General features: G+C 35.7%; 7 non-coding genes across 7 annotated transcripts; all 7 read left to right on the plus strand.

Annotated features, from left to right (window-relative positions):
- Positions 1-3,088: 3,088 nt before the first annotated feature.
- Positions 3,089-3,162, plus strand: TRNAI-AAU (transfer RNA isoleucine (anticodon AAU)). Its single transcript has one exon. It is a non-coding gene; the product is annotated as a tRNA-Ile (tRNA).
- Positions 3,163-4,838: 1,676 nt separating this feature from the next.
- On the plus strand, positions 4,839-4,912 carry TRNAI-AAU (transfer RNA isoleucine (anticodon AAU)). The gene has a single exon. It is a non-coding gene; the product is annotated as a tRNA-Ile (tRNA).
- Positions 4,913-6,586: 1,674 nt separating this feature from the next.
- On the plus strand, positions 6,587-6,660 carry TRNAI-AAU (transfer RNA isoleucine (anticodon AAU)). The gene has a single exon. It is a non-coding gene; the product is annotated as a tRNA-Ile (tRNA).
- A 1,688-nt stretch (positions 6,661-8,348) lies between these two features.
- On the plus strand, positions 8,349-8,422 carry TRNAI-AAU (transfer RNA isoleucine (anticodon AAU)). The gene has a single exon. It is a non-coding gene; the product is annotated as a tRNA-Ile (tRNA).
- A 1,676-nt stretch (positions 8,423-10,098) lies between these two features.
- TRNAI-AAU (transfer RNA isoleucine (anticodon AAU)) lies at positions 10,099-10,172 on the plus strand. The gene has a single exon. It is a non-coding gene; the product is annotated as a tRNA-Ile (tRNA).
- Positions 10,173-11,848: 1,676 nt separating this feature from the next.
- On the plus strand, positions 11,849-11,922 carry TRNAI-AAU (transfer RNA isoleucine (anticodon AAU)). Its single transcript has one exon. It is a non-coding gene; the product is annotated as a tRNA-Ile (tRNA).
- A 3,440-nt stretch (positions 11,923-15,362) lies between these two features.
- On the plus strand, positions 15,363-15,436 carry TRNAI-AAU (transfer RNA isoleucine (anticodon AAU)). Its single transcript has one exon. It is a non-coding gene; the product is annotated as a tRNA-Ile (tRNA).
- The last annotated feature ends 2,429 nt before the right edge of the window (positions 15,437-17,865 follow it).

The raw sequence follows: 17,865 nt of genomic DNA on the forward strand, positions 1-17,865 counted from the left end.
AGACCTTTACTCTCATTAGTGCTCACTGAAGAAGAAAATTCTTAAAACCAGAATATCTTAAAACCATAGCACAAGTGATGGATCACTGCATTCTTATTGCAACTTTTCCTATTTCCAAATGTTTGACAAACATCTCTCCAGTTGAAAACTGAATTGAAACAGTTTCAAAATTAGTTTGGAGTAAAGAAACCACTGAAGATGATGCAATTTATACAAAGTTTAAATATAGATAAGCTATCCTAAAATTCAACTTTAAGGAAATTGAACAAAGTTAGGTCCCACCAAGATTTGAAATCAGATTACTGGATTCAAAGTCCAAAGTGCTCACCATTACACCATGGAACCCATTGTTTGAGAGTCTTCCTCTACTCAATATTGCTGATCTTTGAAATACTGAATGTTCTCCTGTTTTAGGTACATTTGGCATTTATCAGTTTGCTGATGCTTTTATGTTTGGCCGGTTAGCTCAGTTGGTTAGAGCGTGGTGCTAATAATGCCAAGGTCATGTGTTCGATCCCCATACGGGCCATGTGCTTTTTCTTGTTGTCCTACAAGAAATGCCAAGAAGGGATTTTATCCAGCGGCAAAGTGCATGAAGTTTGGGATGAATACATTGGCTACAGTTAGCAGCCCTTGAAACTTGCTAGAGAACATCATAGACACATACAAAACAGAGAATTTTTAAATCCATGTTAGGAATAAACAAAAATGTCATCCTTTGGCTGATGCAGCATTTCTCTATATGGCATACATAGAAAACTTTTTCTCAAATATAGCAATATGGCAAATCTAAGAAATGCTAAGGCAAATTAATCAATCAGGACATTTATTTGGTGATTGAATCTACTATGGGGGACTAAGTTTTAAGAAGAGAAGAAGAACAGACCTTTACTCTCATTAGTGCTCACTGAAGAAGAAAATTCTTAAAACCAGAATATCTTAAAACCATAGCACAAGTGATGGATCACTGCATTCTTATTGCAACTTTTCCTATTTCCAAATGTTTGACAAACATCTCTCCAGTTGAAAACTGAATTGAAACAGTTTCAAAATTAGTTTGGAGTAAAGAAACCACTGAAGATGATGGAATTTATACGAAGTTTAAATATAGATAAGCTATCCTAAAATTCAACTTTAAGGAAATTGAACAAAGTTAGGTCACACCAAGATTTGAAATCAGATTACTGGATTCAAAGTCCAAAGTGCTCACCATTACACCATGGAACCCATTGTTTGAGAGTCTTCCTCTACTCAATATTGCTGATCTTTGAAATACTGAATGTTCTCCTGTTTTAGGTACATTTGGCATTTATCAGTTTGCTGATGCTTTTATGTTTGGCCGGTTAGCTGAGTTGGTTAGAGCGTGGTGCTAATAACGCCAAGGTCATGTGTTCGATCCCCATACGGGCCTTGTGCTTTTTCTTGTTGTCCTACAAGAAATGCCAAGAAGGGATTTTATCCAGCGGCAAAGTGCATGAAGTTTGGGATGAATGCATTGGCTACAGTTAGCAGCCCTTGAAACTTGCTAGAGAACATCATAGACACATACAAAACAGAGAATTTTTAAATCCATGTTAGGAATAAACAAAAATGTCATCCTTTGGCTGATGCAGCATTTCTCTATATGGCATACATAGAAAACTTTTTCTCAAATATAGCAATATGGCAAATCTAAGAAATGCTAAGGCAAATTAATCAATCAGGACATTTATTTGGTGATTGAATCTACTATGGGGGACTAAGTTTTAAGAAGAGAAGAAGAACAGACCTTTACTCTCATTAGTGCTCACTGAAGAAGAAAATTCTTAAAACCAGAATATCTTAAAACCATAGCACAAGTGATGGATCACTGCATTCTTATTGCAACTTTTCCTATTTCCAAATGTTTGACAAACATCTCTCCAGTTGAAAACTGATTTGAAACAGCTTCAAAATTAGTTTGGAGTAAAAAAACCACTGAAGATGATGGGATTTATACAAAGTTTAAATATAGATAAGCTATCCTAAAATTCAACTTTAAGGAAATTGAACAAAGTTAGGTCCCACCAAGATTTGAAATCAGATTACTGGATTTAAAGTCCAAAGTGCTCACCATTACACCATGGAACCCATTATTAGAGAGTCTTCCTCTACTCAATATTGCTGATCTTTGAAATACTGAATGTTCTCCTGTTTTAGGTAAATTTGGCATTTATGAGTTTGCTGATGCTTTTATGTTTGGCCGGTTAGCTCAGTTGGTTAATAACGCCAAGGTCATGGGTTCGATCCCCATACGGGCCTTGTGCTTTTTCTTGTTGTCCTACAAGAAATGCCAAGAAGGGATTTTATCCAGCAGCAAAGTGCATGAAGTGTGGGATGAATGCATTGGCTACAGTTAGCAGCCCTTGAAACTTGCTCGAGAACATCATAGACACATACATAATAGAGAATTTTTAAATCCATGTTAGGAATAAACAAAAATGTCATCCATTGGCTGATGCAGCATTTCTCTATATGGCATACATAGAAAACTTTTTCTCAAATATAGCAATATGGCAAATCTAAGAAATGCTATGGCAAATTAATCAATCAGGACATTTATTTGGTGATTGAATCTACTATGGGGGACTAAGTTTTAAGACGAGAAGAAGAACAGACCTTTACTCTCATTAGTGCACACTGAAGAAGAAAATTCTTAAAACCAGAATATCTTAAAACCATAGCACAAGTGATGGATCACTGCATTCTTATTGCAACTATTCCTATTTCCAAATGTTTGACAAACATCTCTCCAGTTGAAAACTGATTTGAAACAGTTTCAAAATTAGTTTGGAGTAAAGAAACCACTGAAGATGATGGGATTTATACAAAGTTTAAATATAGATAAGCTATCCTAAAATTCAACTTTAAGGAAATTGAACAAAGTTAGGTCCCACCAAGAATTGAAATCAGATTACTGGATTCAAAGTCCAAAGCGCTCACCATTACACCATGGAACCCATTATTAGAGAGTCTTCCTCTACTCAATATTGCTGATCTTTGAAATACTGAATGTTCTCCTGTTTTAGGTACATTTGGCATTTATGAGTTTGCTGATGCTTTTATGTTTGGCCGGTTAGCTCAGTTGGTTAGAGCGTGGTGCTAATAACGCCAAGGTCATGTGTTCGATCCACATACGGGCCATGTGCTTTTTCTTGTTGTCCTACAAGAAATGCCAAGAAGGGATTTTATCCAGCGGCAAAGTGCATGAAGTGTGGGATGAATGCATTGGCTACAGTTAGCAGCCCTTGAAACTTGCTAGAGAACATCATAGACACATACAAAACAGAGAATTATTAAATCCATGTTAGGAATAAACAAAAATGTCATCCTTTGGCTGATGCAGCATTTCTCTATATGGCATACATAGAAAACTTTTTCTCAAATATAGCAATATGGCAAATCTAAGAAATGCTAAGGCAAATTAATCAATCAGGACATTTATTTGGTGATTGAATCTACTATGGGGGACTAAGTTTTAAGAAGAGAAGAAGAACAGACCTTTACTCTCATTAGTGCACACTGAAGAAGAAAATTCTTAAAACCAGAATATCTTAAAACCATAGCACAAGTGATGGATCACTGCATTCTTATTGCAACTTTTCCTATTTCCAAATGTTTGACAAACATCTCTCCAGTTGAAAACTGATTTGAAACAGCTTCAAAATTAGTTTGGAGTAAAGAAACCACTGAAGATGATGGGATTTATACAAAGTTTAAATATAGATAAGCTATCCTAAAATTCAACTTTAAGGAAATTGAACAAAGTTAGGTCCCACCAAGATTTGAAATCAGATTACTGGATTTAAAGTCCAAAGTGCTCACCATTACACCATGGAACCCATTATTAGAGAGTCTTCCTCTACTCAATATTGCTGATCTTTGAAATACTGAATGTTCTCCTGTTTTAGGTAAATTTGGCATTCATGAGTTTGCTGATGCTTTTATGTTTGGCCGGTTAGCTCAGTTGGTTAATAACGCCAAGGTCATGGGTTCGATCCCCATATGGGCCTTGTGCTTTTTCTTGTTGTCCTACAAGAAATGCCAAGAAGGGATTTTATCCAGCAGCAACGTGCATGAAGTGTGGGATGAATGCATTGGCTACAGTTAGCAGCCCTTGAAACTTGCTCGAGAACATCATAGACACATACATAATAGAGAATTTTTAAATCCATGTTAGGAATAAACAAAAATGTCATCCATTGGCTGATGCAGCATTTCTCTATATGGCATACATAGAAAACTTTTTCTCAAATATAGCAATATGGAAATCTAAGAAATGCTAAGGCAAATTATTCAATCAGGACATTTATTTGGTGATTGAATCTACTATGGGGGACTAAGTTTTAAGACGAGAAGAAGAACAGACCTTTACTCTCATTAGTGCACACTGAAGAAGAAAATTCTTAAAACCAGAATATCTTAAAACCATAGCACAAGTGATGGATCACTGCATTCTTATTGCAACTATTCCTATTTCCAAATGTTTGACAAACATCTCTCCAGTTGAAAACTGATTTGAAACAGCTTCAAAATTAGTTTGGAGTAAAAAAACCACTGAAGATGATGGGATTTATACAAAGTTTAAATATAGATAAGCTATCCTAAAATTCAACTTTAAGGAAATTGAACAAAGTTAGGTCCCACCAAGATTTGAAATCAGATTACTGGATTCAAAGTCCAAAGTGCTCACCATTACACCATGGAACCCATTATTAGAGAGTCTTCCTCTACTCAATATTGCTGATCTTTGAAATACTGAATGTTCTCATGTTTTAGGTAAATTTGGCATTTATGAGTTTGCTGATGCTTTTATGTTTGGCCGGTTAGCTCAGTTGGTTAGAGCATGGTGCTAATAACGCCAAGGTCATGTGTTCGATCCCCATATGGGCCATGTGCTTTTTCTTGTTGTCCTACAAGAAATGCCAAGAAGGGATTTTATCCAGCGGCAAAGTGCATGAAGTGTGGGATGAATGCATTGGCTACAGTTAGCAGCCCTTGAAACTTGCTAGAGAACATCATAGACACATACAAAACAGAGAATTTTTAAATCCATGTTAGGAATAAACAAAAATGTCATCCTTTGGCTGATGCAGCATTTCTCTATATGGCATACATAGAAAACTTTTTCTCAAATATAGCAATATGGAAATCTAAGAAATGCTAAGGCAAATTATTCAATCAGGACATTTATTTGGTGAATGAATCTACTATGGGGGACTAAGTTTTAAGAAGAGAAGAAGAACAGACCTTTACTCTCATTAGTGCACACTGAAGAAGAAAATTCTTAAAACCAGAATATCTTAAAACCATAGCACAAGTGATGGATCACTGCATTCTTATTGCAACTTTTCCTATTTCCAAATGTTTGACAAACATCTCTCCAGTTGAAAACTGATTTGAAACAGCTTCAAAATTAGTTTGGAGTAAAAAAACCACTGAAGATGATGGGATTTATACAAAGTTTAAATATAGATAAGCTATCCTAAAATTCAACTTTAAGGAAATTGAACAAAGTTAGGTCCCACCAAGATTTGAAATCAGATTACTGGATTTAAAGTCCAAAGTGCTCACCATTACACCATGGAACCCATTATTAGAGAGTCTTCCTCTACTCAATATTGCTGATCTTTGAAATACTGAATGTTCTCCTGTTTTAGGTAAATTTGGCATTTATGAGTTTGCTGATGCTTTTATGTTTGGCCGGTTAGCTCAGTTGGTTAATAACGCCAAGGTCATGGGTTCGATCCCCATACGGGCCTTGTGCTTTTTCTTGTTGTCCTACAAGAAATGCCAAGAAGGGATTTTATCCAGCAGCAAAGTGCATGAAGTGTGGGATGAATGCATTGGCTACAGTTAGCAGCCCTTGAAACTTGCTCGAGAACATCATAGACACATACATAATAGAGAATTTTTAAATCCATGTTAGGAATAAACAAAAATGTCATCCATTGGCTGATGCAGCATTTCTCTATATGGCATACATAGAAAACTTTTTCTCAAATATAGCAATATGGCAAATCTAAGAAATGCTATGGCAAATTAATCAATCAGGACATTTATTTGGTGATTGAATCTACTATGGGGGACTAAGTTTTAAGACGAGAAGAAGAACAGACCTTTACTCTCATTAGTGCACACTGAAGAAGAAAATTCTTAAAACCAGAATATCTTAAAACCATAGCACAAGTGATGGATCACTGCATTCTTATTGCAACTATTCCTATTTCCAAATGTTTGACAAACATCTCTCCAGTTGAAAACTGATTTGAAACAGTTTCAAATTAGTTTGGAGTAAAGAAACCACTGAAGATGATGGGATTTATACAAAGTTTAAATAGAGATAAGCTATCCTAAAATTCAACTTTAAGGAAATTGAACAAAGTTAGGTCCCACCAAGAATTGAAATCAGATTACTGGATTCAAAGTCCAAAGCGCTCACCATTACACCATGGAACCCATTATTAGAGAGTCTTCCTCTACTCAATATTGCTGATCTTTGAAATACTGAATGTTCTCCTGTTTTAGGTACATTTGGCATTTATGAGTTTGCTGATGCTTTATGTTTGGCCGGTTAGCTCAGTTGGTTAGAGCGTGGTGCTAATAACGCCAAGGTCATGTGTTCGATCCACATACGGGCCATGTGCTTTTTCTTGTTGTCCTACAAGAAATGCCAAGAAGGGATTTTATCCAGCGGCAAAGTGCATGAAGTGTGGGATGAATGCATTGGCTACAGTTAGCAGCCCTTGAAACTTGCTAGAGAACATCATAGACACATACAAAACAGAGAATTATTAAATCCATGTTAGGAATAAACAAAAATGTCATCCTTTGGCTGATGCAGCATTTCTCTATATGGCATACATAGAAAACTTTTTCTCAAATATAGCAATATGGCAAATCTAAGAAATGCTAAGGCAAATTAATCAATCAGGACATTTATTTGGTGATTGAATCTACTATGGGGGACTAAGTTTTAAGACGAGAAGAAGAACAGACCTTTACTCTCATTAGTGCACACTGAAGAAGAAAATTCTTAAAACCAGAATATCTTAAAACCATAGCACAAGTGATGGATCACTGCATTCTTATTGCAACTTTTCCTATTTCCAAATGTTTGACAAACATCTCTCCAGTTGAAAACTGATTTGAAACAGCTTCAAAATTAGTTTGGAGTAAAAAAACCACTGAAGATGATGGGATTTATACAAAGTTTAAATATAGATAAGCTATCCTAAAATTCAACTTTAAGGAAATTGAACAAAGTTAGGTCCCACCAAGATTTGAAATCAGATTACTGAATTCAAAGTCCAAAGTGCTCACCATTACACCATGGAACCCATTATTAGAGAGTCTTCCTCTACTCAATATTGCTGATCTTTGAAATACTGAATGTTCTCATGTTTTAGGTAAATTTGGCATTGATGAGTTTGCTGATGCTTTTATGTTTGGCCGGTTAGCTCAGTTGGTTAGAGCGTGGTGCTAATAATGCCAAGGTCATGTGTTCGATCCCCATATGGGCCATGTGCTTTTTCTTGTTGTCCTACAAGAAATGCCAAGAAGGGATTTTATCCAGCGGCAAAGTGCATGAAGTGTGGGATGAATGCATTGGCTACAGTTAGCAGCCCTTGAAACTTGCTAGAGAACATCATAGACACATACAAAACAGAGAATTTTTAAATCCATGTTAGGAATAAACAAAAATGTCATCCTTTGGCTGATGCAGCATTTCTCTATATGGCATACATAGAAAACTTTTTCTCAAATATAGCAATATGGAAATCTAAGAAATGCTAAGGCAAATTATTCAATCAAGACATTTATTTGGTGATTGAATCTACTATGGGGGACTAAGTTTTAAGAAGAGAAGAAGAACAGACCTTTACTCTCATTAGTGCACACTGAAGAAGAAAATTCTTAAAACCAGAATATCTTAAAACCATAGCACAAGTGATGGATCACTGCATTCTTATTGCAACTTTTCCTATTTCCAAATGTTTGACAAACATCTCTCCAGTTGAAAACTGATTTGAAACAGCTTCAAAATTAGTTTGGAGTAAAAAAACCACTGAAGATGATGGGATTTATACAAAGTTTAAATATAGATAAGCTATCCTAAAATTCAACTTTAAGGAAATTGAACAAAGTTAGGTCCCACCAAGATTTGAAATCAGATTACTGGATTCAAAGTCCAAAGCGCTCACCATTACACCATGGAACCCATTATTAGAGAGTCTTCCTCTACTCAATATTGCTGATCTTTGAAATACTGAATGTTCTCCTGTTTTAGGTACATTTGGCATTTATGAGTTTGCTGATGCTTTATGTTTGGCCGGTTAGCTCAGTTGGTTAGAGCGTGGTGCTAATAACGCCAAGGTCATGTGTTCGATCCCCATACGGGCCATGTGCTTTTTCTTGTTGTCCTACAAGAAATGCCAAGAAGGGATTTTATCCAGCGGCAAAGTGCATGAAGTGTGGGATGAATGCATTGGCTACAGTTAGCAGCCCTTGAAACTTGCTAGAGAACATCATAGACACATACAAAACAGAGAATTTTTAAATCCATGTTAGGAATAAACAAAAATGTCATCCTTTGGCTGATGCAGCATTTCTCTATATGGCATACATAGAAAACTTTTTCTCAAATATAGCAATATGGAAATCTAAGAAATGCTAAGGCAAATTATTCAATCAAGACATTTATTTGGTGATTGAATCTACTATGGGGGACTAAGTTTTAAGAAGAGAAGAAGAACAGACCTTTACTCTCATTAGTGCACACTGAAGAAGAAAATTCTTAAAACCAGAATATCTTAAAACCATAGCACAAGTGATGGATCACTGCATTCTTATTGCAACTTTTCCTATTTCCAAATGTTTGACAAACATCTCTCCAGTTGAAAACTGATTTGAAACAGCTTCAAAATTAGTTTGGAGTAAAAAAACCACTGAAGATGATGGGATTTATACAAAGTTTAAATATAGATAAGCTATCCTAAAATTCAACTTTAAGGAAATTGAACAAAGTTAGGTCCCACCAAGATTTGAAATCAGATTACTGGATTTAAAGTCCAAAGTGCTCACCATTACACCATGGAACCCATTATTAGAGAGTCTTCCTCTACTCAATATTGCTGATCTTTGAAATACTGAATGTTCTCCTGTTTTAGGTAAATTTGGCATTTATGAGTTTGCTGATGCTTTTATGTTTGGCCGGTTAGCTCAGTTGGTTAATAACGCCAAGGTCATGGGTTCGATCCCCATACGGGCCTTGTGCTTTTTCTTGTTGTCCTACAAGAAATGCCAAGAAGGGATTTTATCCAGCAGCAAAGTGCATGAAGTGTGGGATGAATGCATTGGCTACAGTTAGCAGCCCTTGAAACTTGCTCGAGAACATCATAGACACATACAAAACAGAGAATTTTTAAATCCATGTTAGGAATAAACAAAAATGTCATCCTTTGGCTGATGCAGCATTTCTCTATATGGCATACATAGAAAACTTTTTCTCAAATATAGCAATATGGCAAATCTAAGAAATGCTATGGCAATTTAATCAATCAGGACATTTATTTGGTGATTGAATCTACTATGGGGGACTAAGTTTTAAGACGAGAAGAAGAACAGACCTTTACTCTCATTAGTGCACACTGAAGAAGAAAATTCTTAAAACCAGAATATCTTAAAACAATAGCACAAGTGATGGATCACTGCATTCTTATTGCAACTTTTCCTATTTCCAAATGTTTGACAAACATCTCTCCAGTTGAAAACTGATTTGAAACAGTTTCAAAATTAGTTTGGAGTAAAGAAACCACTGAAGATGATGGGATTTATACAAAGTTTAAATATAGATAAGCTATCCTAAAATTCAACTTTAAGGAAATTGAACAAAGTTAGGTCCCACCAAGATTTGAAATCAGATTACTGGATTCAAAGTCCAAAGTGCTCACCATTACACCATGGAACCCATTATTAGAGAGTCTTCCTCTACTCAATATTGCTGATCTTTGAAATACTGAATGTTCTCATGTTTTAGGTAAATTTGGCATTTATGAGTTTGCTGATGCTTTCATGTTTGGCCGGTTAGCTCAGTTGGTTAGAGCGTGGTGCTAATAACGCCAAGGTCATGTGTTCGATCCCCATATGGGCCATGTGCTTTTTCTTGTTGTCCTACAAGAAATGCCAAGAAGGGATTTTATCCAGCGGCAAAGTGCATGAAGTGTGGGATGAATGCATTGGCTACAGTTAGCAGCCCTTGAAACTTGCTAGAGAACATCATAGACACATACAAAACAGAGAATTTTTAAATCCATGTTAGGAATAAACAAAAATGTCATCCTTTGGCTGATGCAGCATTTCTCTATATGGCATACATAGAAAACTTTTTCTCAAATATAGCAATATGGAAATCTAAGAAATGCTAAGGCAAATTATTCAATCAGGACATTTATTTGGTGATTGAATCTACTATGGGGGACTAAGTTTTAAGAAGAGAAGAAGAACAGACCTTTACTCTCATTAGTGCACACTGAAGAAGAAAATTCTTAAAACCAGAATATCTTAAAACCATAGCACAAGTGATGGATCACTGCATTCTTATTGCAACTTTTCCTATTTCCAAATGTTTGACAAACATCTCTCCAGTTGAAAACTGATTTGAAACAGCTTCAAAATTAGTTTGGAGTAAAAAAACCACTGAAGATGATGGGATTTATACAAAGTTTAAATATAGATAAGCTATCCTAAAATTCAACTTTAAGGAAATTGAACAAAGTTAGGTCCCACCAAGATTTGAAATCAGATTACTGGATTTAAAGTCCAAAGTGCTCACCATTACACCATGGAACCCATTATTAGAGAGTCTTCCTCTACTCAATATTGCTGATCTTTGAAATACTGAATGTTCTCCTGTTTTAGGTAAATTTGGCATTTATGAGTTTGCTGATGCTTTTATGTTTGGCCGATTAGCTCAGTTGGTTAATAACGCCAAGGTCATGGGTTCGATCCCCATACGGGCCTTGTGCTTTTTCTTGTTGTCCTACAAGAAATGCCAAGAAGGGATTTTATCCAGCAGCAAAGTGCATGAAGTGTGGGATGAATGCATTGGCTACAGTTAGCAGCCCTTGAAACTTGCTCGAGAACATCATAGACACATACATAATAGAGAATTTTTAAATCCATGTTAGGAATAAACAAAAATGTCATCCATTGGCTGATGCAGCATTTCTCTATATGGCATACATAGAAAACTTTTTCTCAAATATAGCAATATGGCAAATCTAAGAAATGCTATGGCAAATTAATCAATCAGGACATTTATTTGGTGATTGAATCTACTATGGGGGACTAAGTTTTAAGACGAGAAGAAGAACAGACCTTTACTCTCATTAGTGCACACTGAAGAAGAAAATTCTTAAAACCAGAATATCTTAAAACCATAGCACAAGTGATGGATCACTGCATTCTTATTGCAACTATTTCTATTTCCAAATGTTTGACAAACATCTCTCCAGTTGAAAACTGATTTGAAACAGTTTCAAAATTAGTTTGGAGTAAAGAAACCACTGAAGATGATGGGATTTATACAAAGTTTAAATATAGATAAGCTATCCTAAAATTCAACTTTAAGGAAATTGAACAAAGTTAGGTCCCACCAAGAATTGAAATCAGATTACTGGATTCAAAGTCCAAAGCGCTCACCATTACACCATGGAACCCATTATTGGAGAGTCTTCCTCTACTCAATATTGCTGATCTTTGAAATACTGAATGTTCTCCTGTTTTAGGTACATTTGGCATTTATGAGTTTGCTGATGCTTTTATGTTTGGCCGGTTAGCTCAGTTGGTTAGAGCGTGGTGCTAATAACGCCAAGGTCATGTGTTCGATCCACATACGGGCCATGTGCTTTTTCTTGTTGTCCTACAAGAAATGCCAAGAAGGGATTTTATCCAGCGGCAAAGTGCATGAAGTGTGGGATGAATGCTTTGGCTACAGTTAGCAGCCCTTGAAACTTGCTAGAGAACATCATAGACACATACAAAACAGAGAATTATTAAATCCATGTTAGGAATAAACAAAAATGTCATCCTTTGGCTGATGCAGCATTTCTCTATATGGCATACATAGAAAACTTTTTCTCAAATATAGCAATATGGCAAATCTAAGAAATGCTAAGGCAAATTAATCAATCAGGACATTTATTTGGTGATTGAATCTACTATGGGGGACTAAGTTTTAAGACGAGAAGAAGAACAGACCTTTACTCTCATTAGTGCACACTGAAGAAGAAAATTCTTAAAACCAGAATATCTTAAAACCATAGCACAAGTGATGGATCACTGCATTCTTATTGCAACTTTTCCTATTTCCAAATGTTTGACAAACATCTCTCCAGTTGAAAACTGATTTGAAACAGCTTCAAAATTAGTTTGGAGTAAAAAAACCACTGAAGATGATGGGATTTATACAAAGTTTAAATATAGATAAGCTATCCTAAAATTCAACTTTAAGGAAATTGAACAAAGTTAGGTCCCACCAAGATTTGAAATCAGATTACTGAATTCAAAGTCCAAAGTGCTCACCATTACACCATGGAACCCATTATTTGAGAGTCTTCCTCTACTCACTATTGCTGATCTTTGAAATACTGAATGTTCTCCTGTTTTAGGTACATTTGGCATTCATCAGTTTGCTGATGCTTTTATGTTTGGCCGGTTAGCTCAGTTGGTTAGAGCGTGGTGCTAATAACGCAAAGGTCATGTGTTCGATCCCCATACGGGCCATGTGCTTTTTCTTGTTGTCCTACAAGAAATGCCAAGAAGGGATTTTATCCAGCGGCAAAGTGCATGAAGTGTGGGATGAATGCATTGGCTACAGTTAGCAGCCCTTGAAACTTGCTAGAGAACATCATAGACACATACAAAACAGAGAATTTTTAAATCCATGTTAGGAATAAACAAAAATGTCATCCTTTGGCTGATGCAGCATTTCTCTATATGGCATACATAGAAAACTTTTTCTCAAATATAGCAATATGGCAAATCTAAGAAATGCTATGGCAAATTAATCAATCAGGACATTTATTTGGTGATTGAATCTACTATGGGGGACTAAGTTTTAAGACGAGAAGAAGAACAGACCTTTACTCTCATTAGTGCACACTGAAGAAGAAAATTCTTAAAACCAGAATATCTTAAAACAATAGCACAAGTGATGGATCACTGCATTCTTATTGCAACTTTTCCTATTTCCAAATGTTTGACAAACATCTCTCCAGTTGAAAACTGATTTGAAACAGTTTCAAAATTAGTTTGGAGTAAAGAAACCACTGAAGATGATGGGATTTATACAAAGTTTAAATATAGATAAGCTATCCTAAAATTCAACTTTAAGGAAATTGAACAAAGTTAGGTCCCACCAAGATTTGAAATCAGATTACTGGATTCAAAGTCCAAAGTGCTCACCATTACACCATGGAACCCATTATTAGAGAGTCTTCCTCTACTCAATATTGCTGATCTTTGAAATACTGAATGTTCTCATGTTTTAGGTAAATTTGGCATTTATGAGTTTGCTGATGCTTTTATGTTTGGCCGGTTAGCTCAGTTGGTTAGAGCGTGGTGCTAATAACACCAAGGTCATGTGTTCGATCCCCATATGGGCCATGTGCTTTTTCTTGTTGTCCTACAAGAAATGCCAAGAAGGGATTTTATCCAGCGGCAAAGTGCATGAAGTGTGGGATGAATGCATTGGCTACAGTTAGCAGCCCTTGAAACTTGCTAGAGAACATCATAGACACATACAAAACAGAGAATTTTTAAATCCATGTTAGGAATAAACAAAAATGTCATCCTTTGGCTGATGCAGCATTTCTCTATATGGCATACATAGAAAACTTTTTCTCAAATATAGCAATATGGAAATCTAAGAAATGCTAAGGCAAATTATTCAATCAGGACATTTATTTGGTGATTGAATCTACTATGGGGGACTAAGTTTTAAGAAGAGAAGAAGAACAGACCTTTACTCTCATTAGTGCACACTGAAGAAGAAAATTCTTAAAACCAGAATATCTTAAAACCATAGCACAAGTGATGGATCACTGCATTCTTATTGCAACTTTTCCTATTTCCAAATGTTTGACAAACATCTCTCCAGTTGAAAACTGATTTGAAACAGCTTCAAAATTAGTTTGGAGTAAAAAAACCACTGAAGATGATGGGATTTATACAAAGTTTAAATATAGATAAGCTATCCTAAAATTCAACTTTAAGGAAATTGAACAAAGTTAGGTCCCACCAAGATTTGAAATCAGATTACTGGATTTAAAGTCCAAAGTGCTCACCATTACACCATGGAACCCATTATTAGAGAGTCTTCCTCTACTCAATATTGCTGATCTTTGAAATACTGAATGTTCTCCTGTTTTAGGTAAATTTGGCATTTATGAGTTTGCTGATGCTTTTATGTTTGGCCGGTTAGCTCAGTTGGTTAATAACGCCAAGGTCATGGGTTCGATCCCCATACGGGCCTTGTGCTTTTTCTTGTTGTCCTACAAGAAATGCCAAGAAGGGATTTTATCCAGCAGCAAAGTGCATGAAGTGTGGGATGAATGCATTGGCTACAGTTAGCAGCCCTTGAAACTTGCTCGAGAACATCATAGACACATACAAAACAGAGAATTTTTAAATCCATGTTAGGAATAAACAAAAATGTCATCCTTTGGCTGATGCAGCATTTCTCTATATGGCATACATAGAAAACTTTTTCTCAAATATAGCAATATGGCAAATCTAAGAAATGCTATGGCAAATTAATCAATCAGGACATTTATTTGGTGATTGAATCTACTATGGGGGACTAAGTTTTAAGACGAGAAGAAGAACAGACCTTTACTCTCATTAGTGCACACTGAAGAAGAAAATTCTTAAAACCAGAATATCTTAAAACAATAGCACAAGTGATGGATCACTGCATTCTTATTGCAACTTTTCCTATTTCCAAATGTTTGACAAACATCTCTCCAGTTGAAAACTGATTTGAAACAGTTTCAAAATTAGTTTGGAGTAAAGAAACCACTGAAGATGATGGGATTTATACAAAGTTTAAATATAGATAAGCTATCCTAAAATTCAACTTTAAGGAAATTGAACAAAGTTAGGTCCCACCAAGATTTGAAATCAGATTACTGGATTCAAAGTCCAAAGTGCTCACCATTACACCATGGAACCCATTATTAGAGAGTCTTCCTCTACTCAATATTGCTGATCTTTGAAATACTGAATGTTCTCATGTTTTAGGTAAATTTGGCATTTATGAGTTTGCTGATGCTTTTATGTTTGGCCGGTTAGCTCAGTTGGTTAGAGCGTGGTGCTAATAACGCCAAGGTCATGTGTTCGATCCCCATATGGGCCATGTGCTTTTTCTTGTTGTCCTACAAGAAATGCCAAGAAGGGATTTTATCCAGCGGCAAAGTGCATGAAGTGTGGGATGAATGCATTGGCTACAGTTAGCATCCCTTGAAACTTGCTAGAGAACATCATAGACACATACAAAACAGAGAATTTTTAAATCCATGTTAGGAATAAACAAAAATGTCATCCTTTGGCTGATGCAGCATTTCTCTATATGGCATACATAGAAAACTTTTTCTCAAATATAGCAATATGGAAATCTAAGAAATGCTAAGGCAAATTATTCAATCAGGACATTTATTTGGTGATTGAATCTACTATGGGGGACTAAGTTTTAAGAAGAGAAGAAGAACAGACCTTTACTCTCATTAGTGCACACTGAAGAAGAAAATTCTTAAAACCAGAATATCTTAAAACCATAGCACAAGTGATGGATCACTGCATTCTTATTGCAACTTTTCCTATTTCCAAATGTTTGACAAACATCTCTCCAGTTGAAAACTGATTTGAAACAGCTTCAAAATTAGTTTGGAGTAAAGAAACCACTGAAGATGATGGGATTTATACAAAGTTTAAATATAGATAAGCTATCCTAAAATTCAACTTTAAGGAAATTGAACAAAGTTAGGTCCCACCAAGATTTGAAATCAGATTACTGGATTTAAAGTCCAAAGTGCTCACCATTACACCATGGAACCCATTATTAGAGAGTCTTCCTCTACTCAATATTGCTGATCTTTGAAATACTGTATGTTCTCCTGTTTTAGGTAAATTTGGCATTTATGAGTTTGCTGATGCTTTTATGTTTGGCCGGTTAGCTCAGTTGGTTAATAACGCCAAGGTCATGGGTTCGATCCCCATACGGGCCTTGTGCTTTTTCTTGTTGTCCTACAAGAAATGCCAAGAAGGGATTTTATCCAGCAGCAAAGTGCATGAAGTGTGGGATGAATGCATTGGCTACAGTTAGCAGCCCTTGAAACTTGCTCGAGAACATCATAGACACATACATAATAGAGAATTTTTAAATCCAAGTTAGGAATAAACAAAAATGTCATCCATTGGCTGATGCAGCATTTCTCTATATGGCATACATAGAAAACTTTTTCTCAAATATAGCAATATGGCAAATCTAAGAAATGCTATGGCAAATTAATCAATCAGGACATTTATTTGGTGATTGAATCTACTATGGGGGACTAAGTTTTAAGACGAGAAGAAGAACAGACCTTTACTCTCATTAGTGCACACTGAAGAAGAAAATTCTTAAAACCAGAATATCTTAAAACCATAGAACAAGTGATGGATCACTGCATTCTTATTGCAACTATTCCTATTTCCAAATGTTTGACAAACATCTCTCCAGTTGAAAACTGATTTGAAACAGTTTCAAAATTAATTTGGAGTAAAGAAACCACTGAAGATGATGGGATTTATACAAAGTTTAAATATAGATAAGCTATCCTAAAATTCAACTTTAAGGAAATTGAACAAAGTTAGGTCCCACCAAGAATTGAAATCAGATTACTGGATTCAAAGTCCAAAGCGCTCACCATTACACCATGGAACCCATTATTAGAGAGTCTTCCTCTACTCAATATTGCTGATCTTTGAAATACTGAATGTTCTCCTGTTTTAGTTAAATTTGGCATTTATGAGTTTGCTGATGCTTTTATGTTTGGCCGGTTAGCTCAGTTGGTTAATAACGCCAAGGTCTTGGGTTCGATCCCCATACGGGCCTTGTGCTTTTTCTTGTTGTCCTACAAGAAATGCCAAGAAGGGATTTTATCCAGCAGCAAAGTGCATGAAGTGTGGGATGAATGCATTGGCTACAGTTAGCAGCCCTTGAAACTTGCTCGAGAACATCATAGACACATACATAATAGAGAATTTTTAAATCCATGTTAGGAATAAACAAAAATGTCATCCATTGGCTGATGCAGCATTTCTCTATATGGCATACATAGAAAACTTTTTCTCAAATATAGCAATATGGCAAATCTAAGAAATGCTATGGCAAATTAATCAATCAGGACATTTATTTGGTGATTGAATCTACTATGGGGGACTAAGTTTTAAGACGAGAAGAAGAACAGACCTTTACTCTCATTAGTGCACACTGAAGAAGAAAATTCTTAAAACCAGAATATCTTAAAACCATAGAACAAGTGATGGATCACTGCATTCTTATTGCAACTATTCCTATTTCCAAATGTTTGACAAACATCTCTCCAGTTGAAAACTGATTTGAAACAGTTTCAAAATTAGTTTGGAGTAAAGAAACCACTGAAGATGATGGGATTTATACAAAGTTTAAATATAGATAAGCTATCCTAAAATTCAACTTTAAGGAAATTGAACAAAGTTAGGTCCCACCAAGAATTGAAATCAGATTACTGGATTCAAAGTCCAAAGCGCTCACCATTACACCAT

This window comes from Taudactylus pleione, unplaced genomic scaffold (genome assembly GCF_031769625.1).
Source record: "Taudactylus pleione unplaced genomic scaffold, aTauple2 ptg003615l, whole genome shotgun sequence".
In the NCBI taxonomy this organism is placed as follows: Eukaryota; Metazoa; Chordata; class Amphibia; order Anura; family Myobatrachidae; genus Taudactylus; species Taudactylus pleione.